The sequence below is a fragment of the Amblyomma americanum genome, chromosome 8, assembly GCF_052857255.1.
Source record: "Amblyomma americanum isolate KBUSLIRL-KWMA chromosome 8, ASM5285725v1, whole genome shotgun sequence".
Taxonomy (NCBI): domain Eukaryota; kingdom Metazoa; phylum Arthropoda; class Arachnida; order Ixodida; family Ixodidae; genus Amblyomma; species Amblyomma americanum.
Genome location: NC_135504.1, coordinates 83276419 through 83304346, shown reverse-complemented (window position 1 = coordinate 83304346; position 27928 = coordinate 83276419). Strand labels below are relative to the sequence as shown.

The window sequence follows — 27928 nt, the reverse complement described above, 5'->3', positions numbered from 1 at the left end:
GCGACCCCCTTGTCATTTCTTAGCCTTGAGATGACAGGATGGCTCCCTCTTGTCACCGGTGCAGTTGCAATGAAGAAGACTACAGTGCGCACCATCGACGACAACGAAGAGGTTTGGCTGGTGCCACCGCTGCTGGGTCAGTTTGTGCAACGGTTACGTCGCCAGCCCTTTCAGCTCTACAATAAACTGCTCTTCAAGGGTATTATCTCCTGGTAAAAAGACAGCACCAGGCCCAGACAATGTGTACTACATTACTTTTGCCCATCTTTCTGAGGCTGCCATACGGGCATTGTTGAAATTCTTTAATAAAATATAGACAACAGGGAAAATACCCGAGGAGTGGAAGGAAGTCATAGTATTTTTTCTGAAATGTGCAAAATCTAACAAGTCCTAACAATTACAGACCGATAGCCCTCACCACCTGCATTGCTAAATCTTTTGAAAGTGTAATAAACATTAGACACCTTCACACTTATTGAATTTTGACAACTCGTAGACTTACATCAATGTGCATTTAAAAAAGCATGCTTGACCAGTGATCACCTTGTTCGCCTAGAAAGCACCATCCAGGAGGCGTTCATCCACAAGCAGCACTGTATCCGGGTGTTCTTCGACTTAGAGAAGGCCTATGATACCACATGGAAGTTCAGCACTCTCCGTGACCTAGCAGAGCTAGGTATCCGTGGCAGGATGCTGAACTGTTTGAATGACTTCCTGGCTAACCGCACATTCAGAGTCCGCCTAGGAGCAACTCTTTGACCTTCACCCAAGAGAATGGCGTACCCCGGGGGTGCACTCTAAGCACGACACTCTTCGTAGTAACATTGAATTCCTTAGCCAAAGTAATACCCAAGTCCATAATATATTCGGTTTATGTAGGCAACCTACAGATAGCATCCACTTCCTCCAGCATATCGTCCTGCAAGAGACAAATGCAAATCACGCTAAGTAAACTACCTGCCTGGGCAGAGAAAAATAGGTTCAAGTTTTCTCCTCAAAAACAGTAGCTGTTGTGTTCTCATTGCGACAAGGCCTACAGGTCAATCCCAACCTATACTTGAATCAAACCACACTACCAATTAAGCAAGACATAAATTTTTAGGCATCACTTTTGACAAACTCTCATTTCTACCACACATTAACAACCTTAAAAAGTAAGCATTCCAAGCCATCAATGTATTAAAGGCGCCCTCGTGAAAACGGTAGGGGTTCAATAGAGCATGCCTATTAGAAATCTATCGCTCTTTGGTGCGCTCTAAGCTGGAAATGAAATCCAACTTGAAATGACTGGACCCTGTTCATAATCTTGTTCTGCACCTATCAACTTGAGCATATAGAACATCCCCGGTAAACAGTTTTTACGTTAAAGCTAATGAGCCCACACTAGAAGATAGAAATGTCACACTTGCATGCGCATACGTCCTAAAAACCCGTTCTCTTCCTAAACATCTCTGCCATTCCATTGTTAGGAAGTGCCTATCTAAAAGATTATTCAGCAATAAACCACATTTTTTCAGGCCAGTAATAATGCACTTTGATGCTAAATGTGGAGTTAGCAGTACTAGATGTCCTACCGAATATTACACAAAGATATGAATATTTGCCACGATGGTACAGCCTCCCTTCAGTATGCGACTTCACACTGGCACACTTAAACAAAAAGGAAACGCCACATGAACACATACTACAAGAATTCTTTGCACTACAAGAAAATCATGACACCAAGACTGAATTTTACACTGATGGCTCAAAAACAGTCATGTTGGAAGTGCAGTAATTTAAAAAAAAAATGACACACCTGCCACAGTACGCATGGGTTTTACTGCCGAGTGTCATGCCATCTTTGTAGCAGTAGAACAAGTAGTAAAAGAACACATAAAAATAGCATCATTTACACACATCCCCTGAATATGCATAAAGCACTGCACTCTCGAAATGCCGCTGAACCCACAATCGAAAACATCGTACACAACATACTTAAAATAACAAAACAAAAGCATAGCATTATACTCTGTTGGGTCCCAAGGCACATTGGAATTGAGGGTAATCAGAGAGCAGATGCATGATTGGCACAAGCTCGAACCGATCAAGTAAAAGAAGTGAACATACCACGCAGATTTTTTGAAATTACTGCACAGTATACTTAGAAATAAATGGCAGGTTGCATGGGAAGAACAGACAAACAACAAACTGCATTTTATGGAGCCCCTTTTAGGAGAATGAAAATCATGTAGACATCAAGAACGTTTTACTGAAGTTATTTTATGTCGGCTACACATCGGACACACACACAACTTACACACAGCTTCTTGCAGACAAATCAAGACAAACCTCTCTGTGAAATGTGTGCCAATGAACTCGCAGTAAACCACATTTTAATTTCATGTGCAGAAGTTGAACAACTAAGAAAGAAATATTTTAGAACATTCTACAATGAATACATCCCATTACACACCATGTTGCTTCTAAGTGATCAAGCACTGGTTGACTTTTTATGCATTCTTAGGTTCTCAGAGAAGCCAATGTTTTAAACAAACTCTAGGTATAAAAAGCGTCACCTTTAAGAAAAGCTCTGTGTTTGATTGCATCATAGCCTCAGTTGCTTCTGCGCCAATAAAACCAATATAACTAACTCTTTTTGGAGAGGTGTATGTTTCGCAGTTGTCATCATCGGCAGCAACCCAACCACATTCACTGCAAGAGACAGGCCTTTCCTGCTGATCACTGGTTGGCATAGTTCTGCGCCAGCTATAGCGTTCTTAATATCCTGTGACCATCTGACTCAATTCTGTATGCCTCTGCCATGCGTACCTTCATTCAAAATCCGCTGTCTTACGTTAACCCATTCACTTCCGCCATTACATCTATGACAGCGCATCGTGGATTGCTGGAAAGAATTACCGATAACTCGCACTAAAAACATGTCAAGAACATGATTATTATGTTCAGGCTGACTCAAACGGGGCAGAATGCAGAGAATTTAGCAGAACATGTTATCACTGGAAAATAAAATCGATGTACTTCTGCTAATCTTGCCCAACAAAGCAGAAGCACTGAAAGCCTCTGTGTAAGTGCTGTTGAGAAAATTTAGACTTTCTTACTTGCTTGCTTGCTCAAAAAAACTTGTGACCAGGCAGGACTAACGTAATTTGGAATAGTGTAGCTTTCACTTCAGTATGGATATTCTTGGTACCCTGCAGAAAAGCAAATTTGCATGTTCAGATTGAACTAAATAGTAATGAGTGTGAGGCCGATGTCTGACTTATGGGGGTATCACAAATTTCCTGGATAATTCTATAAAATTATTCACGAAATTTCTGCTATACCTCGAGCTTGGTGCATGATGGCCTTAGTTGCTTGTGTGCCATAAAACCCAACACAACACAACAAATGTGTTTAGGCTGCGCAGATTTGTGCAAATATATAGCTGCAAATGTCGTAGTGAAAAGCGAGCAGAAAATTTACAATACACTTAAAAATTCTTGCTTTTGCACCTCGCGGCGACATGCGGTGCCGGAATTTTGTGCAAAAACCTGCGATACGGCATCACGTCGTGCAAATGACGTCAACAGCCGGGGGTTATATATGGTTCATAGCGCCAAATTCTTTCAGACATCACGTGCTACTGTGGCCGCAGTCACTCTGTGCGTGCCGCAGCCGGCGGAGGTAGGGAGGGGACAGAGTGAGTGGGGCCGACAAAGGAGCACCGCTGTTTTGGTGTGCAAGAGGAGAGGGAAAGGCGCGATGATGCGGAAGTTCTAATTTTTTTTTGTATAGAACTCAGCTTCCACAAAACGCAACAAAATAATTCTTGCTGGAAGATAATTACAAACCGTCGTCTTTTAACATCCCAGACATAACGCACCTTTATTGAGAGCCCCTTTCTGGGTCCCTTTAATGAGAATAGTTCTTACGTATATAAGTGTGATTAATTCAAGGAGCCTACTGTGTGGGTCTAGTTCATGCAGCATGATTTGATAACATGAAAGCTGCACAAGCTATGGACTCTAGAGCATAGAAAAGGTGCAGGCAGGACAAACAATGACTTTCAAATACTAGTCATAGTTGAAAGCTTGCACTTGTCCTGTCTGAATATCTTCTGTGCCTCATTACTTGCGGAGTTTTTATTTTAAAATGAAGTCTGATGAAGTGCATCTGCTACACTGTGCCATAAACGATTCCTTTGATTTGGTTTGCTTCACCAAAACTGCACTTTTTTTTCAGCAGTGACCATGTTCCACTTAATGGGAATGATTTGTATCTTACCTTATAAATCTTGCTGCTGCCCTGCACTTTTTGTATAGTTGCTTGAGCTGAGCTGTTTTCTTGCAGGCATGTCTGACTGCTGCTCCAACCCCTTCCACAGTGGCTGACCAAGGCAGTGAGTTGACCTTTTCGATTCGGAAGCTGGTACAGTGGAATCTGATTAATTTGGACTGACTTAATTCACGCTTCCAGTTTATTCCAGTGGCGGGAAGAGGCATCTCTCCTTTACTCTCACTAGCCAATGCCGTGATTTTGTGCTATGTCACTTCTACCATTGTCACAGTTAAATGCCTTGAGAGTTGGCCATCCGATAAGTCAATAGAAAATAAGAGTGGGCATTTGAAACGTTCAAAAGCGTGAAACAGGTCCTGATTAGAGTTGGTAATACTTGATATACCGTTGCTAATACAATGCCCTGCAGGTCTGTGTTCTGGCCTCTTGCTTCAGAAATGAACATGTTCAACTTATCCACAGATTCGGCCCTGCCATATGCAGTAAGCATTGAAAAGATATTTAACCCTTTTATGGCCAGTGTCTCAAATTCTCGACACACTAAATGTACACAACATACTCATTTCTGAAAAAGAGCTTGGATGCAGATTTTTATCTCAATGTGTTCCCACTAGTCAGTGCTTTGTAGTGAAAAGCTTTGAGGAAGCAATGTGAAGGAAAAAAAGGATGGCATTGTATGACAGCTGGCCAGTTTTCAATGACTCCTTGTGGCTCATTTTGTGAGAACTGTTGCCAGAAGTAGAGCTGAGCATTTGTCACAGGAAAAATCATTGGCACAGGATGGGCCCTTGATGGTTGCGTGTCATGGAATGCATGTTTTTTATTCAGGTTTGCATATTACTCTTTTTCACAATTTTGTGGCACTGGTAATAGGTGCTACTTATTTTGAAGTTGGAGAAATGTATTGAAACTCAGTCTACTGGTGAATTTCCAAATTTCTCACAAGTGTTGTGTAGCATGTATAGGCTCACAACACCACACGTGAACTTATAGGGGCCCACAGACAAGCACAACACACTCTTTCACAGGGTGCCACATACTTTACACCCTCCAAGCTCGCATACAAGTCCGCCGCCCCATACACACACAGCTCCTAGTAGCCCCCCCCTCCTTGGAACACCCCCGCCACCTATCAGTCAGTCCACCAAATAGCCCATGCAAAAGCTCCACACAAACACAATTTTTCGGAAGCCAACGCCGTATGGGTAGACGCAGCCTCCACAGACGAAGATGCAGTTGTTAACCACCACACACCCCAACCCATCGCCGCTCTCCACCTTCCTGCAGCATGCACTCCGGAATTTTCAGAAGAGGCAGCAATCGCGCTTGCCCTTACATGCACTATAATGCCCGGTATGTCCTTACCAGTGACAGCAGCTGCCATCATAGGGCAGTGGTGCATCGTTTAACCTGTTGTGCCACTGCACCAGGCATCTGTGAATGTAAAGTGGGCTATGACCGATTCCGCTTATATGGACACTGACCCATTAATGCTGTCACATCGTAACTTTCAAGCGGAGCTTAGGTGTCCCTGCTTGACCTTGAAAAACAAGCCTCGAACTGAAACTGAAGTGAATGCCGAAGTTCTTGCACACCTATCACATTTGGCTTAACCATGCTAAATTTTCCGTCATTTTTAAATGTCGGTACACTAGTTTTCACAGTGTAGCTGTTACAGTTTTGATGTTTCATTTCTTTATAATTGGGTCATTAAAGCTTTAAAAGCATGGCCACAACTGCAGGCACAGGTCTGAAGGAAGTAGAAGACCAGACTTTGCTAGGTGACATGTGTTGCCTTCAGCTTTGTGCACTGGCAAAGTGCACTTTCTTGAATGTGCATTTTTTGAGTAGCATATGGGCTCAGTCTGATTTTGAAATGTCTGCTCATGCAGCTGGAGGGGGTCCGGGAACCGAGTAAAATTGGTCCCTACCTGAAAATGAAGGGCACTGTTTATACATGCCTTAATTAGCTGAGACTGTGCACTATGAAAACATAGGTGTTTCTCAAAGGCTTGAATTGCCAACTTGAGAAAAATTCAAATGAATGAGAATAGAAATGGCATGCATGCTTATTAGCATGCAGATTTCACTCTGGTGTTCTGTATTCTGTATCTGTAACAAAGCAGCATATATAGGCTTACTGTGAGTTGTTTTGCTTTTCCAGATTCTATTCTTTTCCAGTCTGGATAAAAACGAGATTCGCACTCTGGAGATTGCATGGGTAGCATCCCAGTGGAGGGCATATGTACTCAGGTGCAGACAAGCTCTGTTAAGGTCGGAAAACAAAAAATATTTTTTAGGTGTACTAAGGACAAATTGATATTTATTCGTTTCAACAGATTACAATGTTAAAACAAAGTCCACTTGCCCTGCAAACGGAGCTGTTACAAGATAGAGAAGGCCTAACTTTGAAGTACTGGCATAGCTGCCAGCGGTCGTTCTCGCAAGCAAACTGTGGTGACGGTGCATTTCAACACAGATCTCTGGCACTAGGCCACACTGCCATTCCCTTCCAAATGTGCCATTTACTTCCACGTGTTAACATCACAGTAATGAATCAGCTGGCAGCGGAAAAGACACTGCATATTTAAATACTACTATTTTCTCTACAACCAATGTTTCCTGCTGCCCAACAAAGCTCAACATATCTGCAAAGTGCCAAACAATTGGTTTTACCAAAAACTGTTGGAATCATCCACGTTGTCTCTTTGAAGCGAAATGCAATTGAGCAAAGTACTGACAGGCATGATTTTGTTCTGGGGGAAGCTGCCTGTGACTGTAAAATCTACAGCAGGGTTAGGCGATGGAATTGGCCATCTGTTTGACCGTCTCTCTTGGAGAAGCACCACTGCCCAGAACCAGCTTTGTTCATGTAGTCCTTGGAAAAGCCAGTTGCACAGATCAAAATTAAGCTAGAGCTTTGACAGCATTGTACATTCTGTGGCTGACATGTCTGTGAAGGCCGTCCTTACGGTGTGGAAAGAGCTCTGCCAAGATTTGATTTGACTTCTTCCATCTCACCTGTGTCTAGGCTATCTCGAAAACTTCTTCAGCTCAGTAAGGAGGAAGCTTCGCTGCAGTAACATCCGAATGGGCTACATTCTATTGGTAGCATGAATCACATTTCATTTGGGAGACTGATGCAAGGCCCCTGATTTTCTGCAGCAGAAAATATCCAGTTCCGCAAATGGAGAACAAAGAACCTTTAATATTTCGTGTGAGCCTTCCGCACATTAACGCTTGCGACCTTTGATGCTGCTGCAGCCTGCATGCCACTGCTTCCTGCCTCACTGCTTGGCATTTGTTTCGTGCTGCACAGTTCTGAAAATGAAAAAATGAAAATTGGATTTTGAGGAAAGGAAATGACACAGTAGCTTTCTAAAGAAGAAAGAGATGCCAGAGGTCTGCAGAATTATTTTGACCACCTGGGGAACTTTGACGTGCACAGCACAGGGGGCTTCGCCTCCATTGAAATGCAGCCGCCGCAGAGTTCTGTTCCGAATTGTCCTTTCACTGCCTTCTGTTCTTTTTCAACAGCTCTTGGCGCCTTCTCTCCTCATTTGTAGCAACCCTTTCTTGTCACTGCATGCTGCGCACTTCGTCTCAGTGACCAGGATGGAGAAGGTTACTTTTTCTCACAACTCATGAGCTTGGTGGGAAAGCTCGGTGTGGTTATAGGAAAGAAGGAGGGATAAAAAATGAATAATTTGTGCTATATTCATAGCTTAATTGTTCACAAATATAGTGTGAGGTGCCTTCTGAAATGGATGATTCAAAAGAAAAACTGACTTATTTTCTCGCAAATACTGTAACATTGCTTTTGACAGGTGCCAGTATCATCACTCGTCAAGTGCTTGCTGCACTTCCATAACTGCAGTGCAAAATAAATTGTGGTCAAAATGTTTTAGGGGCCAGGACAAATTTTTCTTAAACTACGAAGTTTCTGAGAAAGCTGCATAGCTTCCCTTTGTAGCCCTATGGCTGCACTTGGGTGAATGTCAATGAGTAATTACTCCCTTATTACAAAATAAATTATACATTGGACATTGACATCGAAGTGTCACACCGCGATCCGAATGAAGTTACATGCAGAAGCCTTGCTAGGTGACAGCTGTGATTAGGGGCCAGGCAGCCTAACCGGTTGGTCATAATTCTGAGGGATAATTCTGATTTACAACCCCAGGCCAGGACGGCAATTATTCTTGGAAGGTTGTGCAGGTAATCTTTGCAGATTAGTGCTCAGATTATTGCTGCTGAGTAATTACTCCGTTGTTTCATTTGAGCTACTTCACATTGCAGAAGTCCCCTATGCACACTAGAGATGCATCCTGATTTATACTACTACTGTCATTATTAAGCATAACTAGTATCAAACAAAGAAAAACGTGCATTTACCACTATCCATTTGTTATTGTGGTGTGTTATTCTGCTGTGTCCTTGCCCTGTATCTTCAAACAGGTCCCAATAAAACTGAAATTTCTACCTAGTGCCTCATATATGAAGGGGGTTTGATGAAGTACTGTGTGTGCATGTAGTAGCATCTCCCATGTTATTGCATGACATTCTTCAGTATCAGTTAGGTTCAGACGTGCAAGAATTACTGTAGAAGGGCATTTTCATGCTTTTGTGTAGACCGTGTTGCAAATCAATGCCTACAGTGCAGTGAATATTCCGTGCAACAGAAACGCAGTAAATGTTTAATTAAATGTACTTGATTGCAAAAATACGAATTGGTTGGAAAGGTAGCTGTTACAAGTGGCTCTGATAGATGGTGCCACCACACCAGCAGCGCATGGATTTTGAGTCAGACATGCTACCTCTGCGCCATGCAGGCACGTTCGTATAGCTTGGTTCTAGTGGGTCTTTACATGGATGTCATGTGGTCTTTCACGTAATGATTGTGACTGTGAAAGAGGAGACTGTGTCTGAATAGGCTTAGCTTAGCTTAAGTGCCACACGTGGGGGCATCTGCGTCATGCAGATGTTGATGAGTTGTGATACCATGGGTTCTTGAACATCTGCAGGGACATCCCCTCAGGGGGGGTGATGGTGAACGGTGCATCACCATGGACCCGAGCACCCATGCCTAGCTGTGTGTAGCATCGCCATGTCCGGGGAAAAGGGGATCCTGGTGGTTGAGCCGATGCCGAGTGTTTAGACATTTAAGGCCCCACGGCGTAGGCAACACACCACTTTGGCCCCAGCTTCCCGTAGACGGCACCTCCGTCCTGACTCGACCGGCGGAAATCGGCAGTCGCCTTTTCCTCTCCTCCCCTTTATCTTTCACTTCCCTATCTTCTTTCTCACAACTGTCCTGTCCTCTCCTCTCTTACTTACTTTCCTTTCCAGGCACCGAGGGTTAACCCTGTGTGAGTAACTACCCAGCGTTACTTTGTACAGTAAAAGCTCGTTAATTCGAATTCCACGGGGCCGCCAGGCCAGTTCAAATTAACCAAAATTCGAACTAATGAAAGTGATCGAAAATGGACGCGTTTGATGCCCGGAGGGCACGAAAAACATTTATTTAGCAAAACAATCTGTTATCATCTTCTGCTTCTTCTCTGAGGGCTACCGTAGTCACTCGGTCTTCTAGTGTCCACTTCTTTGGCTTCTCTGGACAACACCCGGAAGACAAGATTATGTCTGTCTCGAAAGCGGTGAAACCATCCTTCGGCGGCGACAAAATCTTCCACATTCATGCGCAGGGCGAAATCGGCCGCCTTCGCCATGATAATTGGGCCGCTCAGTGCAATGTCTGCGCTTCTCATTTCCTTCACCCACGTGATCACAGCGGTCTCAATTTCCGGATACTTGGCTAATCGGAGCCTTTTTCTGTTGCTGGCGAAATCTTCGGCTTCGTAGGCATCCTCGATGGCCTTCCTATTTCGGACGTAGGTCAACAACGTGCTTGGTGGAATCCCGTGCTTTTTCGCGATTTCCACTTTGCTGGCCTTCCGTTCGTCCACCTCGTGTAAAATCGCCAATTTGTTCTTCACCGTCTTGGCGCAGTATTTCCCACACGAACACATCTCGCGGACACAAGCTCACAGCAAGCGGTGTGCAAAATGAGGGCTAAAACACTAAAACGTCATTCCTCGAAGCAGTCGCGGCAGGAAAGACTGGTTAGTACTTGTTCCAGCACCCTAGCGGCGCCCCGATGGTTGTGCCATCTATCGTTCTGCCGTGAAAGCTTCCAACGATGGTTTTCAACAGCGGCGGTTGGCGGCGCGCAGTTTGAATTATGGGTGGCAGCACCAACTTTTGAGTGAATTAACGAGCTGTTACGCGCATAGACTTCTATGCACTGCGGACCGGACCACGATGACTATTTTGAATTAACGAGTTGTGAATTAATGAGCTTTCACTGTATTGGGTAATAGTGGCGGTGTACAGCTGACGGTGGCAAGTCCCCTTGTTGAGCTCCATCGTAGGTGCCTGGCACTGTGCCTGAACAACATGAATTTTTCCAAAATATCACGTGGCCCACAGTCAAGATCCTGAAAAACCAGCAAGAACAAATTACCTTTCATGGTTGTTAAAGGTCTTAAAGAAGCATTGGGCCCCAGTTAATAGGTCACCAAACTAGCCAGCGGTTACTTGCTCCTAGAAATACGTGACAAAGTGCAGGTAACTTAACTTTCGAACGTTCTGTCTTTTGGGGACATTCATGTCTCTGTCACACCCCACGGGTCACTAAACACAGTCTGTGGTGTGATCTCAGGAAGAAATGCTTGAAGGCCTAGCCGATCAAAATGTCACCAATCTTGAACGAATCAAAATAAACGAAAACAAAAAAATCCCAATGAAGCATATTGTACTTTCACTTGCTGAACACTCCCTGAATTCGTTCAAGTGGGGTACACAAATATCGCTGTGAGACCGTACATTCTCAACACCAGACGCAGTTTCAATTGCCAAAGATTTGGTCACGGTCCCCAGAGTTGCCGAGGTCACAAAACCTGTGCAAAATGCGCTTTGAAAGAACACACTTCTGAAATCAGCGAAGCAGCATTCTGCTGCGCAAACTGTGAAGGCAAGCACCCAGCCTACTCCAGGTCTTGCCCATCGTGGAAGACGGAAAAAGAAATCATGACTGAAAACTAAAGAAACCATTTCCTTCAAAGAGGCGAGAAGACGTGTCAGGACGGCAAACAATTTTTCTTTGAATCTGCACACAAGCTTTGCCGATGTGGTGCGACGGGACGATTCATCACACCGGCCTCCGGCACCTCCCCAGACTTCACGTAGTGAGGCTGCAGCAGGGCCATCCTCGGCCCAGGTGGAAGTAGCAAATGCTACTCGACTACCTCCTAAACAGGACACGATGCCTCTTGAGGCAGCGGGCCTCAGTACCTCTGCCCATGAGGCGAGGTCTCGCATAAAGACCCATGTGCAGTCTGCACGATTGTCCAATGCCTCTAAGGAGATAATGGACACGAGCCAGGGTAGCTCCATGCCGTCGATGTCACAGGTACGGCGGTACTCCCTGGATCGAAAAAAGAGAGGCAAACCTCGAATCATGGGGCCAACCTTAACCTATCTTCTCAACCCACATACATAAAACAAGATGGCATTCATAATACACTAGAACTGCAGAGGACTTTTAAATAATTTAAGTGACTTAAAAGATATCTTAACTTGATTCGCCCCTTTTGCTTTGTGCTTGCAGGAAACCAACCTACATCTCCACCATACAAATGTACTACAAAGTATTCCTCCATTGCCGAGAGCATGCAAACAGGCCATCGGGAGGGGTAGCCATCATCATGCAGAATGGTATAGCAGCCCATGAAGTAAAACAACTAAATTAGAGGCTGTAGCAGCCACTCTGCTTACATACAAAATTCTTAGTGTGCTCTGTGTATACTTAGAGCCGCACCTGAAAGTTACCCACATAGAGTTAGAAAACCTTTTAGCAAATCTACCAGAGCCTTATCTGGTAGTTGGAGATTTTAATGGACATTCCTCTTTCTGGGGAAGTAAAAAGCAGACTAGAGCTGAAATTATATAGGATTTTATTCTGAGCAGTAATATTTGCTTTTTGAACTCTGGTAAAACCCCTTACTGCTCTCTAGCTTCAGGGAAAATGAGCTGTTTAGATTTATTTTTTAGTTCAGCATGCATTTTTAATGATTTTAAATGGGATGTAATCAACAAGCCATATGGCAGCGATCACCTGCCTATAAAAATCAGTAACATATGCACCGGAAATCATTCCAACAAAACCACGACGTTGGGAGCTTCATTTAGCTGACTGGCAATTTTTTAGAGCAGAAGCCAGTTTAGAAAAAATAGCTTTATAAAATATTAGCATCGATGAGATAAATGCAAAGCTCACAATTTGTATTATAGCAGCCATGCACTTAGCTATTCCTAACTCTTCTGGAATAGTACAGAAAAATCAAAAGGTGTGTTGGATGGAGGATTGCAATTATACAAAAAACCACGAAATAGAGCTTGGGATATTTTTTGCAGATACCCCACACACGAGAAGCTTGTAAATTTTAAAAAGGCCAGAGCTAAAGCTCGGTACGTCCATAGTAGTGCCGAGAAAGCTTCATGGCAGAGCTATGTGTCAAACCATATTAAAAGGATCTGGGAGAAAGTAAGAAAATTACTAAATGGCAGCTTCTCACCATTCACAATTCCTCTTTTAACAACCCCCTGGCACACAAACAAATATAAGGGAACATGCAGATATATTAGGGCAGCACTTCGGTGCATTTTTCAGTTCGTCACATTACACCTAGTCATTTCTAAAATACAAAACACCGCCAGAAACAAGTGAAGGTGCTAATGAAGAATACAATAGATTGATTACCCTCCAGGAAATCAATATAGTGCCATCTGCTGGCAAGAAAATCGCTCCTGGACCTGACCAAATGCGTACACTATGAAATGCTGGCCCATCTTTCCCAGTCTGCTGTAGAGGCACTTCTAAGAGTATTTAACAAAATTTTGGTATCAGGGATAATACCCGCAGCCTAAAAAAAGCTAATATTGTACTGTTTCTTAAGTACAGGAAGCCACCAACCTCCCCAAGCAGTTAGACCCATAGCCCTTACCAGTACCAGTTGCCTCGCCAAATCTTTTGACTGTGTCCTGAATATAAGACTAACTTTTGTCCTTCAATCTTGTGAACTTCTTGATATCAATCAGTGTGTTTTTAAAAACAGATGCTTCACTGCAGATCACTTACTTCGTGTAGATAATACTGGCAGAGATGCTTCTGCGCACAAACAACGCTGTCTTACAGTCTCTTTCGATTTGGAAAAGGCATATGACACAATTTGGAGGTTTGGGATTCTTCAAGACGAATTGCTGAGCTTGGCATCTGCGGTAGGATGTTAAACTGCTTAAAAGAGTTCTTGTCTAACCACTCATTTCATGTACGCCTAGGCTCCACCCTTTCGAAGAATTTTATTCAGGAGTATAGAGTACCTCAATGATGTATTTTAAGTGCAACACTCTTTGTAGTAAAAATGAATTCTATTAGGAAAATAATCCCAAGGTCCATATGTATTCTTTCTATGTTGACGATCTTTAGATAGCATGCACATCCTTCAACATATCTACATGCAAAAGACAAGTACAGCTAACAATAAATAAACTGGCAACATGGGCAGACAAGAATGGTTTCTAGTTCTCTCCACAGAAAACAGTGGCCTTACTTTTTTCACTCGAGTAAAAGCCTATAGACATCTCCCACGCTACACTTAATTGAAGCCCAGTTACCTTTGAAGAACGAACATAAATTCCTAGGCATAACTTTCGACAAGAGACTTATTTCCTGCCTCACATAAAGGCGCTAAAGAAGAAAGCGTTGCAGTCTTCGAACATACTGAAAGTCCTTTCACGTAAACACTGGGGTTCTTAACGGGTATGCCCTCTACAGATTTATCACTCTGTATTGCGTTCCGGTTTAGACTATGGTTGCATAGTGTATAGTTCGGCAAGGCCGTCTTACTTGAAACGTCTGAACTCAGTGCAACTCAGTGCACAGCTTAAGTTTGCGCCTTTCAACTGGTGCTTACAGGATGCCGCCCATAAACAGTCTCTATAGATGTGGAAACCAATGAGCCACCACTAGCAGACAAAAGAACTATGCTTACATGCTCAAACATTCTTAAAATTTGTTCCTTGCCAAAACACATGCTACCCAATAGTTAAGAGTGCCCACCTCAAACACTGTTTACCAACAAATCTCTTGCAATCAGACCACTTCTACGCGTTGAAGAAAAATGCCAAGAACTAGATGTAGTGGACACATTGCTTAATATGGCCCACAAACCTGTCCCACTCCCACCTTGGTACTGCCTGCCTTCTGTGTGCGACTTTACATTAACACAATTTTTAGAAAAAACAAGCACCGCATGAGCATATATTACAAGAATATTTGGCCCTAAATGAAAAATACGGTGAATACACAGCTTTTTATACTGATGGATAAAAATTTGCATACTAAGTTGGAAGTGCTGTGGTTCAAATAATTGGGAAAAAACAGGCTGCATGAGTACACACCCATTTTCATGGCCGAGTGTTACGCAGTCTCTGTAGCTGTATAAAAAATTTCAGATGAGAACATTGAGAATAGTATCATTTGCACTGATTCTCTGAGCCTGCTCACCTCAGTTAACCATACAAATGCAGCTACACCACCAATTGGTGACATCGTACATAACATAAGAGCCACAACACAGGGACAAGGCATAAATCTTTGCTGAGTGCCAAGCCATATCGGAGTCGCAGACAATGAGAAGGTGGACGCATGTGCTGCAAAAGCTCGGAACAAAGAAGTAATAAAGTGAACGTCCCATACAAAGGTAGCATGAAGCTGGTACAGTGTAAGCTCAGAGATAAAGGGCAGTTTCAATGTAACATTGATAGAAATAATAAACTACACTGAGTAAAACCCATCATAGAAGAATGGAAGTCATGCTCACACCAAGAACATTTCATCGAAGTTATTTTATGCCGTCTCTGTAATTTACACACCCCTCACACACAACTTTTTACTTACAAAAGAAGACAGACCTGTTTGTGAGAAGTGCGGAGATGAACTTACAGTAAACCTTGTATTATTCTCATGCAGAAAACCCTAATCACCAAGAAAGAAATATTTTACTGCATTTTACAAACAACACATTCCTTTCCATCCAGCATTAATTTTAGGTGAAGATACATACGCAATTGGTACGTCATATGTTTCTAACTGTAGGCCGCCGCGGTGGCTGAGTGGTTATGGCGCTCGGCTGCTGGCCCGAAAGACGCGGGTTCGATCTCGGCCGCGGCGGTCGAATTTCGTTGGAAGCGAAATTCTAGAGGCCCGTGTACTGTGCGATGTCAGTGCACGTTAAAGAACCCCAGGTGGTCGAAATTTTTGGAGCCCTTCACTACGGCGTCCCTTATAGCCTGAGTCGCTTTGGGACGTTAAACCCTCATAAACCATAAACCATATGTTTCTAACTTTTGAAGTGAAGCCGGTATTCTTAAAAAAAGTCTGTTTTTCTGACCCTGTGCTTCCCCAGGTGCACTGATACACCTCAGTCAATTTCTCATTCCTGAAAAGAAGGCTGAGTTATTTATTAGATATGTTGGGAGCCTCGATATCTTTGTGCAGACAAGGATGGTTGCAGAGGTTACCCGACTTTTTTAAAGGTTTCTTGACACATATAGTATTCTCACTGTCGGACTCTTCATTGATTCTAGTAAGGCTTTCGATTCCCTAAACCATCTAATTTTAAATCTAAATCTTACTCAAAATGGAGTTTGTGGAACACCTTTAGACCTCATCAAATCATACCTGCAAACTCGGAAACAGTCTGTCTATATTGATAACCATCGGTCTTTTTTTCTGGCAGTACGAAATGGTGTGCCTCAAAGCAGCAGTCTGGGCTCGTTGCTTTTTAACATCTATATAAATGACATTGTGCATCTTCGTGATAAAGTGAAATTTATTATGTACTCCGACAATAGCAGTATACTTATCTCTGGTCAAGACATAAACAAGTTAATAGAAGAGTGCAACGTAATCCTTACAAAACTAGAGAACTGGTCCTCTTTTTATTGCCTCCAGATTAACCCTACAAAGACTAAGGTAATAATTTTCCGTGCAAGGAACAAGCCAGTCGAACTACAACACGCTCCTAAATATGCAGGCCAAGAAATTCAAACTGTCAACAACCACAAAATCCTTGGAGTTTCTTTCTCATCGCATCTCTGCTAGGATCGGCATGTGGAAAATATCTGTAAAAAGCTCTCTTCAGTAGCAGGTGTTCTATCACGATGTCATTGGCTTCTTCCTGCTCGCGTGAAAATTCAAATTTATCATGCTGTTTTCGGTTCCGTTTTGAATTGTTTTAACTCTGTTTGGGCAACCACCACAAAAACAAATGTGATAAAAATAGAGGTTCTGCAGAAGAAAATGATCTGCTACATTGCAAACCTTCCTTATCTTTCTCCAACGCAAACTGTTTTTAGAAATTTAGAACATAATTCGTTTTGAACATATGTATAATTTTCTCATTTTGACGTTTTTTTACTATTCTTCTGCTTATATAGATTTCCTCATACGTACTGCACATTTAATGAACATTTAATGACCACTTCAAGTCAGATCTACATCCAAAACACCGATCTCTGGTATATTTCATATTTTCGAAATAATTATAAACTACAGACGCTTGAACACAATTTGCCAACCACTCAATAAGTACAAAGTTTTGGCTAGTGTTAAACCAAGTGAGTTAAAAATATAATTTGTTAATGCATAGCCAGATTGCATTTTATGTACCTCTGTTGTCTGCTGGTGCCATGTATGCATAATGAGTTTTTTTTTCTCTACTTTTCTTGGGTCCTCTCTTTGTTTTCATGCGTCTGCAAACTGTTGTTAGTGAGCATACATGCTCATTGTTTCCATTGCATTGAATCAATATGTCACTTGCTTAGTTGGTTCTGTGTTTGTTCAAACCTATATATATTTGTAAACATTGTTTTTCTGCTTAATTCTTCTCTAATTAAAGTGTGTTTGTCGTGTGCTGCCATTTCGAGGTGTTTGGGCCAAGTCAAGCTGCTTTTTAGCAGCTTTCAGCCCTTGCATCTCTCTAGGATGTAACTTTCATTCTGGAAAAATAAAGCAAATTGAAATGCAATTTCTTTCCTTTGGCATCACCACATAGTAAAACTGGCGTATAAGCTGTATACACCTCTGATCATTTTTATTTATTTATTTATTTATTTACCCTAAAGACCCAGAAGAGGGCATTACATAGGGGGGGGAATGATGAAAAGAAAGCACACATAACAAATCAACTCATAACAAATGATGGTAAATATACAGAGGGCAGAGTTTGGGTAACATTTGGTTAAGTGCAGTATAACATAATGAAACCACAAAATTCAACACGTTCAAACAAGTGAGCAGTAATTAGGGCAAAATAAGTAACTAAAAATACAATGGCACATAAAAGAGGCTCCGGAGCTGTTCAGCACGCAAGAAATGGCAAAGCAAAAAAAGACCGCCAAAAAGTCACGGACACGGTAAATCATTCAGCACTCTATGACGCATTTTCCGTGTTCAGGAATGTTAGTAAAGCTGTTTGAAAAGATGATAATTCAGTATGGCCGACAATGCTGGGTCGCAATGAGTTCCATTCATTTATTGGCAAAACCAGCGGTGACCTCTGATATTTTAGTGTGCGAGCGAAAATCTGACGTACCTTATGCGCATGATCCAGGCGAGCTGAACAATGAGGTGCAGGAAAGATATGATTTCGGGAGAATGGCGTTTCGCTATAGTATAAGGTGTGAAATAATGACAACCGGGCGAACTTTCTACGTGTAGCAAGAGGTTGAAGATTCATGGCTTGCTTCATTGCTGATACGCTTTGATGACGTGAGTAGGATGACAGTATGAATCTGACGGCTTTATTTTGTACTGCTTCTAGAGCATTTGTAAGAATCGCGTGGGAGGGGTTCCATATAACAGAAGCGTATTCAACAGATGATCTGATAAGCGTTGTAAAAGCGCTGTGCCGTGTCTCAGCATTCGCAAGGGGTAAACGGCGTTTCAAGAGACCAATTTTTTTAAAGGCTTCATTAGTTATGTGTTCAATGTGAGCATCCCAGGTTAAGTTCTGACTGAAAAACACTCCCAGATATTTTATACACGACACGGAGTCAATTCCACTATTATTTAACCGGTAATTATTCTGTGATGTTTCTGCTACGCTAGAGAATCTTGCATGCTTAGTTTTACTGACATTAATATCCATCTGCCACGTTGAACACCATTCAGTTAGTTCTGTTAGATCTGATTGGAGAGCTAGTGCATCAGTCGGGGTGGTTATCTGCCTGTATATTACGCAGTCGTCTGCGAAAAGCCGTATTGATGAAGTAATATTAGAGGCTATGTCGTTTATATAAATTAGAAAAAGTAATGGCCCTAATACTGAGCCCTGTGGGACACCGGATAATACGCGAGTGGGTTTAGAAATGAGGTTCTCAATTTTGACCGACTGGTAACGATCGGTTAGGAATTGCTCGATCCATGTAGTTGTTTTGTCGTCGAGCTGTAAATTTCGGGTCTTTAGCAGTAAGCGTTTGTGGGCAACACGGTCAAAAGCTTTTGTAAAGTCAATGAAAATGGCGTCTGTGAGATGAGACATGTGTAGGGATCGATGAAGGTCAGTCACAAGCTCAAAGAGTTGCGATTGGCGTGATCGGTTTTGCCGGAATCCGTGCTGGTTCTCGAGAAGTAAGTTATTTAGGTTCAGATGGTTCATGATGTGGGAAAAGAAGATATGCTCTAGTAGTTTGCAGCAGATACAAGTAAGTGAGATAGGCCTGAAGTTGTTTGGATCGGTGTTACTTCCTGATTTGTGTACGGGAATGATGTGTGCTTGTTTCCAGTCGTCCGGGAGCTGTCCTGTATCCAGAGATTGTTGAAATATCAGCGCGAGCAAACCAGATGATTCGTGACATGTTAGTTTCAGAATCTTTGTACTGATCCCATCGGGTCCTGGGGCCTTTTTTAGTTCTAGCTTGTCGATTGCGCGGGCGACGCCATTTGTTGTGATAGTAATAGGTGCAAATTGAAACCGTATGTATGTTGGAGAAATGGGCGGTAAATTATCAGAGGGGAGTTCATTTGTGAACATGTCACTAAAAGATTTGTTGAAGATTTCGGCGCACTCGTCTAACGGTAAGGGCGAGCTCTCTCCTGTAGTTAGTGCTGGTAAAATGTTGCTGCTTTTAGGATTTACAGTGCGCCAAAACTTTTTGGGATCACTTTTTAATAGTTTCGGAAGTGTGTCGTTATAGTATTTTTGTTTCTCTTCTTCGAGTTTTCTTTCAGTAAGCGCAGCAATTTCCTTATATTTCATCCAGTCGAGTGGTGCATTGGTTCTTGAAGCTCTTCTGTGTACCCTCTTTTTTCTTTTAAGTACCTTTTGCATTCGTTAGTGAACCAGGGATCATTTATTCGGTTTGAGATTGTGAATTTGGGAACGCATATCTTCTCAAGTTCTTTTAGTTTATCACGAAATAAGCACCAGTTTTCATTCGTAGTACGTTTAGTGAAGTCGTGGCGGAAATCAGCTGCAAAGCTTGTTAGAATGCTATTCATTTTAGGTATATCTGCACGTGCGTAATCCAGTATCTCTTTGCTGATCCTTGCGTTATCAGGGCGAGGCAAGCTGAAGCAGCAATGAATAATCTTGGGGTCGCTGATTTCCTCCAGCACAGAAGCAGACGCATGGTCAGGATGGTTGGTGAAAACTAGATCTAAGGTATTATCGCCGCGTGTGGGTTCACGAACCAGCTGAGTTAGTTGATAAAGTTGCAACAGATTGAGAAAGCAAATACATTCGGCTCGGTTATTATGATGGCTGACAGAATAATCCAACCAGTTGATATAAGGATAGTTGAAATCTCCGCACAGGACAAGAATTGATTTGGGTGTTTAAGTGTTATCTGCTCTAAGGCTTCATTCAGGGAATCAGTAAAATCAGATGCGGAGTCAGGAGGTCTGTAAAGAACTCCTAAGATAATTTTTCTTGTTCCAACATGTGCCGAGACCCAAATCATTTCCAGTCCTGTGTCAATAGGTACAACGGTCGGGCGGAATTCCTTTTTTATTGTTATGATTACTCCTCCCCCTCGAGAACCGATCCTATCTTTAGGAAAAATTTGAAACGAAGGCGGAAATGACAATTCAGAGTCGGGGATGTCGTCCGAAAGCCAGGTTTCAGTGCCGACAATGACATCCGCGGAACATGTGTAGATGAATGAATTGAGAACATGAAGTTTCGGTAGTATACTGCGGAAGTTTGCCAAGAGAACCGAAACGTTATTGGTGTTCATGTGTTTGCTATAGCCGGGCGGGGGAAGTCAGTCTGAAATTTTGTTTGGTTGTTCTTCGCTTGGCTGAGAGTTGGTTTGGCTGGTTTCGGCCGAGGCTAGTTCGTCTCGTTCTGTGCTCGGCCTATTTTGGTGTATTTCTACGAAACTGCTAGTAGCTGCATCATACATAAAGGTGCTCCCCCTAAAATGCAATTTGTTGAAGCGTATGCGGAAACGTTCCTTTTCGTCCTGATTTCCATTGACGAAGTCTCGCAACTTCTTGCGCGCTAGCTGAATCTTGGGAGAGAAATCCTCCTCCAGCCATACTGTCGTTGATTCCAAGTCCTTCAGTTTGTGAGCATTGCGCAAAGCCTCTGTTTTTGTTTTAAAGTTGAGAAATATCACAATTAATGGCCTGTTAATTCCTGAGCGGCGCTGTCCTATACGATGAGCACGTTCGATGTCAGTGACGTTTAAATCGAGGTGGGTGGAGAAGAAATTCTTCACAATACGTTCAGATTCGGCAAAACCCTCCTGTTCTTCTTCGGGGAGGCCTTTGATGAGCAGATTGTTTCGTCTCATGCGGTTATTCATGTCGTCTACTACATCTGCCAGCTCTTCACTTGTTTTTGCAATGCCCAACTTCACCGCCTCGACACTGTTCCCAATTTCGGGGACACTTCCGATGTTCTGTTCAATGTTTTTAACCCGCGTTTTTATGCTGATTATGTCTTTTTTGATTGCAGCTAGGGTGGCTGTGGTTTCACTATGGCATTCACTGATGAGAGCTAAAATGTCGTCCATCTTTGGACCAGGGTTTGCCTCGACATCCCCAGAACAAAGCAGTAACAGTGAAAAAAGAGTCAGCAGCACCACAGACGGTCTTCGGCAAAGCACGCGGATTAGTCCGGGTGCCCCTCTCCAGCCATAATCATGAGTGTGATCACGACGCTGGTGAGCGAAAAATGTGCCAATGCGCGCTCGGTACGTACTCACATCGATCCCCATTAAATAAAAAGCAGGGAACCAAGGGAAAGCAAATCACAGAATCACGAGTCAGGTGGGGATCAATGACCACAAACTTATAGAGCAAAAAGACGGAATGAATAGGGAAAATTCCTAACTACGACAGCAAAAAGCACGTCTTAGTTGGTGAACAGCGTGGCCACGATTCCCGAGGCGGCAAAGGCGATCATCCCTTTTTGTAGTAGAGTGGCGTTGTCTTCGATGTTACGTGACAGCTTTTATCATGCATGCGTTGTCGTTTCGTGATGTGTCGAGGGCCGGGCGGCTGCTCCTTCGACGACCAGGGTCAATCAGCAGAGGGGCAGCACGGCGCAAAGCGATCCTACGACAGCAAAAAGCACGTCTTAGTTGGTGAACAGCGTGGCCACGATTCCCAATTCCCAAAATTTTGCAGTAAACTTTCCTGTAATACCTTGTGCTTGGCGCATGATGGCCTTAGTTGCCTGTGTGCCATTAGGCCCAACACCCACATAAACTACGACCGTACATCCCCAACCCAAGACACTGCTTCAAATGCCAAAGGTATGCCCATGGCTCCCAGAGCCGCCGGGACAAGTCACATGCGCAAAGTGTGCATCACATGACCATCCCACTGGTCACTGCGAAGTTGAACCGCATTTTTGTATAAACTGTGATGGCAGTTATCCTGCTTGCTCATGCACCTGCCTAACATGCAAACAAGAAAAAGAAATAACGCTCAAAGTCAAAGAAAACATTATTTTCAGGGAAGTGCAAAGGCGTTTTTCAGTGGTTGAACATCCTAGTTACGCTGTTGTGGGGCAACAGGGCACGGGACCACAGTGGCTTCCGGCTCCTGCTCAGGCCACATGCCGTGAGCTTGGTGCAGGGCCACCCGTGCCCCAGGTGGTACGATGGCCACCACCCACAAAACGGGTTGCGCACACCTGCAGGTCAGCGGCCCCCAAGGATCCTCCCCACATGGAGAGGCCCAGCACAAAAACAGCGGTGTATACTGTACGGGCATGCAGCGTATCCGAGGATGTGATGGGCACCAGTCAAGGCAGTCCTGGACTGTTGACGTTGGAAGGACGATGGGGCTCCTTGGATCAGCATGAAAAGAGAGGCCCTGGATCAGGATGCCCGAAGACAACTAGTTCTTTCACTACCCACATAATGCAAGATGGCTTGCATACACTGGAACTGCAGGGGACCCCTACTTAATCTAAATGACATAAAAGAATGCTTTAGCCACACACTCACCTCTGGCCTTGTATTTACAAGAGGCAAACCTTGGCTCGAAACACAGACATTCTCAAAGACTATGAGGTGTTCCACCGCGACCGAGAGCAGACGAGCCAGCTTTCGGCAGGAATTGCAATCATGGTTAAAAATGGAGTCCCAGCTCGAGAACAGAAACTCAAAACCAGGTTAGAAGCTGTAGCGGCCATCCTAGACACATTTAAAACAATCACATTGTGCTGTGTATACCTGGAGTTATATCTTAACGTAACCTTTCATCAGTTAGAAGATCTTTTAGAACAGCTACCTGAACCATATTTATATTACATTTTAACGCGCACTCCAGATTTTGGGGCACTGAAAAATTGACACTAGACATCAAGTTATTGAGAGAGAGAAATAACATTTGTTAGCACCCGTCAAAAGGATGATGGGTATCTGAGGCGCCGCTCGGTCCCAGCCATGTCCTCCCCTTCAGCCGTCGACCGGGATATCTTGGATCTCAGCAGCGGCAAGGGAGAGACGGATGACTTCTCGTTGATTGCCGTCCTCGTTGTGAAGCAGTGCCTCCCAGGACTCATCTGTTCTGTCAAGTTGTCCAAAGCTCGGACATGTCCATACCATATGGATCATGTCCGCTATGCCGTCACAACGTTTGCACCTGGGGCTGAAAATCTCAGGGTGCCACTTGCTTTAAAGCTGAAGGTTAGGGAATACTATGGTTTGGAGCTTGCGCCACACAACCTCTTCATTTTTGGTTAGCTGCTTACTTGCTTTTGGAAGTACCGCTCGGCCTAATTTGTAAAGGTTTAGGATTTCCTGATACGTGTTAAGATCGTCATAGAGCTGTAGGAGCTCCTCATCGTGCAAGGGGGATGGGGTTGTGCACAAGACGCCACTGGGATCCCGGAAAGTAGCTAATCCTCGGGCCAGTGCGTGCGCTTTCTCGTTTCCCCTCAACCCTTGGTGCGCGGGTGTCCAAATGAGCGCTACCTGTTCTGCCGGTGGTGGACTGCCGGCCAACGTTCGTGCTGCTGTAGCTGAAATGCAGCCGCGTCAAAGTTTCTAATAGCTGATTTAGAGTCACTCACGATAATTTTAACCTGTTGTTGAGTTAGAGCCAGCGCAATGGCCAACTCTTCCGCCTTCGTTACAGTCGAGTGTCTGGTGCTGCAGCACACTACCGGGCCTCCGTTTTCCCTAGTGGCTACCGAACTGCGCCCTGTACTGTTTGTGCATTGTGCGGCATCCGTATACAAGACATCCTGTCTGCCCTGAAAGCGGGCTTGCAACGCTACTGCTCTTTCCTTCCTCTGGCTCTCATGGTAGATGGGATGCATGTTTTTGGGGAGTGGGAATATCTAATTTGTCCCTAACCTGTCTAGGAACCGGGTTCGTACGTCTCGAGCACGCTCCAGGCTCATGCTCCAGCTTCTCCAGAATGCTGCGACCAGTACGACTGCGCAGAAGTCTCTGATATGGCGAGGTCCTTGCAGCCTCAATGAGCTCTTCGAGGGTATTCAAAACCCCTAGACTCAAAATCTTGTTTGTTGGCGCACAGGGTGGTTATTGAGGATTTTGTGATGAGTAATAATATTTGTCTGTTAAACACCGGGAAATGAGCATATTGTTCACCTAGTTCAGGAAAGATGAGCTCTAAAGGTTTATCTTTTAATTCACCTATTTTTATAGGTTTTTAATTGGGTGTCTTAGACAACTCATATGGAAGTGGTCATCTCCTTGTATTAATCAGCTTAACATCTTCACCTGAAGTTATCCCAACTAAACCACGACAGTAGAAGCTGAACTGAGAAAAAGTCTGGCCGAGAAAAGGCCGGCCTAGATAAAATAGTTTCGAGCAACCTCAGTGTAGGCGAACTTAACGAACTTTTCACAAACTAGTATTACCACTGCACGCCAAGTTATTCCTCAGTCCTCTGGAGTAGTAAAACAAAATAACGAATATTGGTACACAAAAGAATGCAAAGAAGAAAACAAAGCCGTGGACATTTTTTATAGATATCCAAGAGAATTTCACAATTTTTAAACAGGCGAGAGCGAAAGCTCGATATACTGTTCGTAGTGACATGGAAAAATTGTGTGCCATTGATAAACAGCTCAACTGCATCAAAACAAATATGGGAAATGGTTAGAAAGTTAAATAACAGCTACTCTCCATTCACAGTTCCACTTCTGACAGCTCCCGGTATACAGACAAATATAGAACAGGCTGACAGTTTGGGTAAATATTTTTTCTGCAGTTTCCAGTTCATTACACTATACAGACTCATTTATAAAACACAAAATCGCAGCAGAGTAGCAAAGGCTACCGACAAGCGACACCACAAATGAACGTTACATTAACATAATTACACTTCAAGAAATCAATATTGTACTTTCCCCTAGTAAACAGACTGCTCCCGGCTGAGATTAAATACATTATCGAGTGCTAGGCCATCTCTCTCAACCTGCCGTAGAGGCACTTTTAAGAATCTTTAATAAAGTCTGGGTATCGGGAAAAATTCCCGAAGCCTGGAAAAAAAGCTATTATTATACCGTCTCTTATACACGGGAAGCCACTAACCTCTCCTAGCAGTTATAGACCCATAACCCTTACCAGTTGCCTCGCCAAATCCTTTGAAAGTGTCCCTAATATAAGATTGACTTCTTTCATCCTTGAATCCCGTGATCTTCTTGACAGCTGTCAGTGTGGTTTTAAAATGGGAGGCTCCACTACAGATCACCTAGTCCATTTTGGAAATGCTGTCAGAGAAGCTTTTGTACACAAACAACACTGTCTTGCTGTATTTTTCATTTTAGACAAGGCATATGACACAACCTGCATGGAGCTTGGCATCCATGGCAGAATGTTGAACTGCCTAAAGACTTCTTGTCTAACCGCTCCTTCCATATGTACGTCTAGGTTCAACCCTTTTGAGGAATTTCATTCAGGAGAATGGAGTACCTTGGGGGTGTATTTTAAGCATAACTCTCTTTGTTATAAAAATAAACTCTCTCCAAGGTCAATTGTGTACTCAGTCTAAGCAGATGATCTCCAGATAGCTTGCACTTTCTCCATCATATCAACATGTAAAAGACTTATACAGTCAACAAAAATTAACTACTGGCAATGTGGGCAGATAGAAATGGTTTCTGGTTTCCTCCACAGAGAACAGTGGCCATTCTTTTTTCACTCAAACGAGGCTTACAGGCAGATCTGACCCTACACCTTATCGAAATCAAGTTACCCGTAAAACATGAACACAATTTTCTAGGTGTAACATTTGACAGAAAATTCACTTTTTTGCCTCAAATAAACACACTGAAAAAGAAAGCCTTTCAATCCTTGGAACATACTCAGAGTACTGTCACGAAAACACTGGAGGGCCGACAGATCAGATCTTATCAATATACCGCTATGTAGTATGCTCTATCCTGAATTATGTATACATATAGTGTATGGGTCAGCCAGACCAGCATACCTTGTATGGCTAGATCCATTGCATAATTTGGGTTTGCATCTTTGCACTGGTGCATACAGGATGTCGCCCGTAAAGTCTTTATGTTGAAACTAACGAACCATCACTTACAGACAGAAAAAGCGTGCTCACATACACTCTGAATATACATTCCTTACCAAAGCATATCTGTCACCAAATAGTTACAAAGTGCCCATCTAGAGCACTCTTTAACAACAAACCGCAAACTACCAGGCCACTACTCTTGTGTTTTGAAGAGATTTGCCAGAATCTCGGCGTACTGAACGCATTACCCACCATTGCGCTAAGATGAAATCCACTGCCTCCATGGTGCAATTTTCCTGTGATGTGCTATTTCACTCTTGCACAGTTCCCCAAAAGGAAACTCCACAACATATAGCTCAAGAATTTCTTTCACTCGACGAAAAATACAATGGTTTCATGGACTTTTGTACTGATGGTTCAAAAACAGATGCCTTCGTAGGAAGCGCAGTAGTGCGAGGAATTGTGAAGGAAATAAAAAGATTTCCACAGTGTGCATCTATATTCACAGCAGAATGTTATGCTGTGTGTGTAGCCATTAGAAAAATAGTAAATGGTAACCTCAGAAACAGCATTATTTACACATACTCAGTATACTTACAGCTCTCCACTCCAGAATGCAATCACTCCAATGCTTTGTGACATCATATGCAATATAACTAACAAAAGCCACAGATCAAGCACAAAGCATAAAACTTTGCTGAGTATCTGGGTATTGAGTGATGGCGGAATTAAAGGCAACGAAAGAGCAGACCTCTGTGCTGCTCAAGCTCATGACAAGCAAATAAAGAAAGTAAATATTTCCTGTAAACATTGCATGAACTTAGTAGACAGTAAATTAAAGAAGAAATGGCAGCTCGCTTGGAAAAATGAACCAAATAACAAATCACACTTTTTTAAGCCAGTTTTAAGCAGATGGAAATCCTACACCCACCAGGAGCGTATCAAGGATGTGATATCTCCCGGCTTCGCGTAGGACACACACACGTACCTCACATATAATTTCATGCTTACAAAACAAGACAAGCCTCAATGTGAATCGTATGAAGATGAACTAACGGTAAACCATGCTTTATTTTCAATCAGAAAACTCGAAACACTGAGGAAAAATACGTATACCATTCAATCCAGCAATGGTCTTAGGTGAAGATGCACGTGTTGATTTTTGACGTTTTTAGGTTTTTAAAGCGAGCAGGTGTATTAAACGAATTGTAGATCTGATAGTATATTTAGTAATTTATTATAACAGACTTTTTTAAGCACACCTCAGTCAATTTCTCATTCCTTGTGCAGGCAAGGATGATTACAAAGGTTACCCAACTTTCTTTAAAGCTTTTACTACTGTCCATTTTTGAAATGTCTTTCCTTTGGAGTCACTAAATAGTAAAACAAACATGTTAGGCCACCTACTCCTCCCTACAGGGGGGCTTCTGCTTCATGCAGATGCTGATGAGTAGTGACACCATGAGTTCGAGCATCCACAGGGACATGCGTGCAGGGGGATGATGGTGAGCAGTGCAGTACCACGGACCCCAGCACCTGCGCTTAGCTGTGTATGGCAC

General features: G+C 43.2%; 1 protein-coding gene across 2 annotated transcripts in view; it reads left to right on the top strand.

Annotated features, from left to right (window-relative positions):
* The window catches only part of LOC144101965 (uncharacterized), a 112677-nt gene that overhangs the window by 33476 nt on the left and 51273 nt on the right, over positions 1-27928 (top strand). For both annotated transcript variants that reach the window (XM_077635208.1, XM_077635207.1), the window contains one exon: positions 4333-4381. The gene's annotated coding sequence lies outside the window, so the exon portion shown is untranslated. The remainder of the gene's footprint in view (positions 1-4332; positions 4382-27928) is intronic.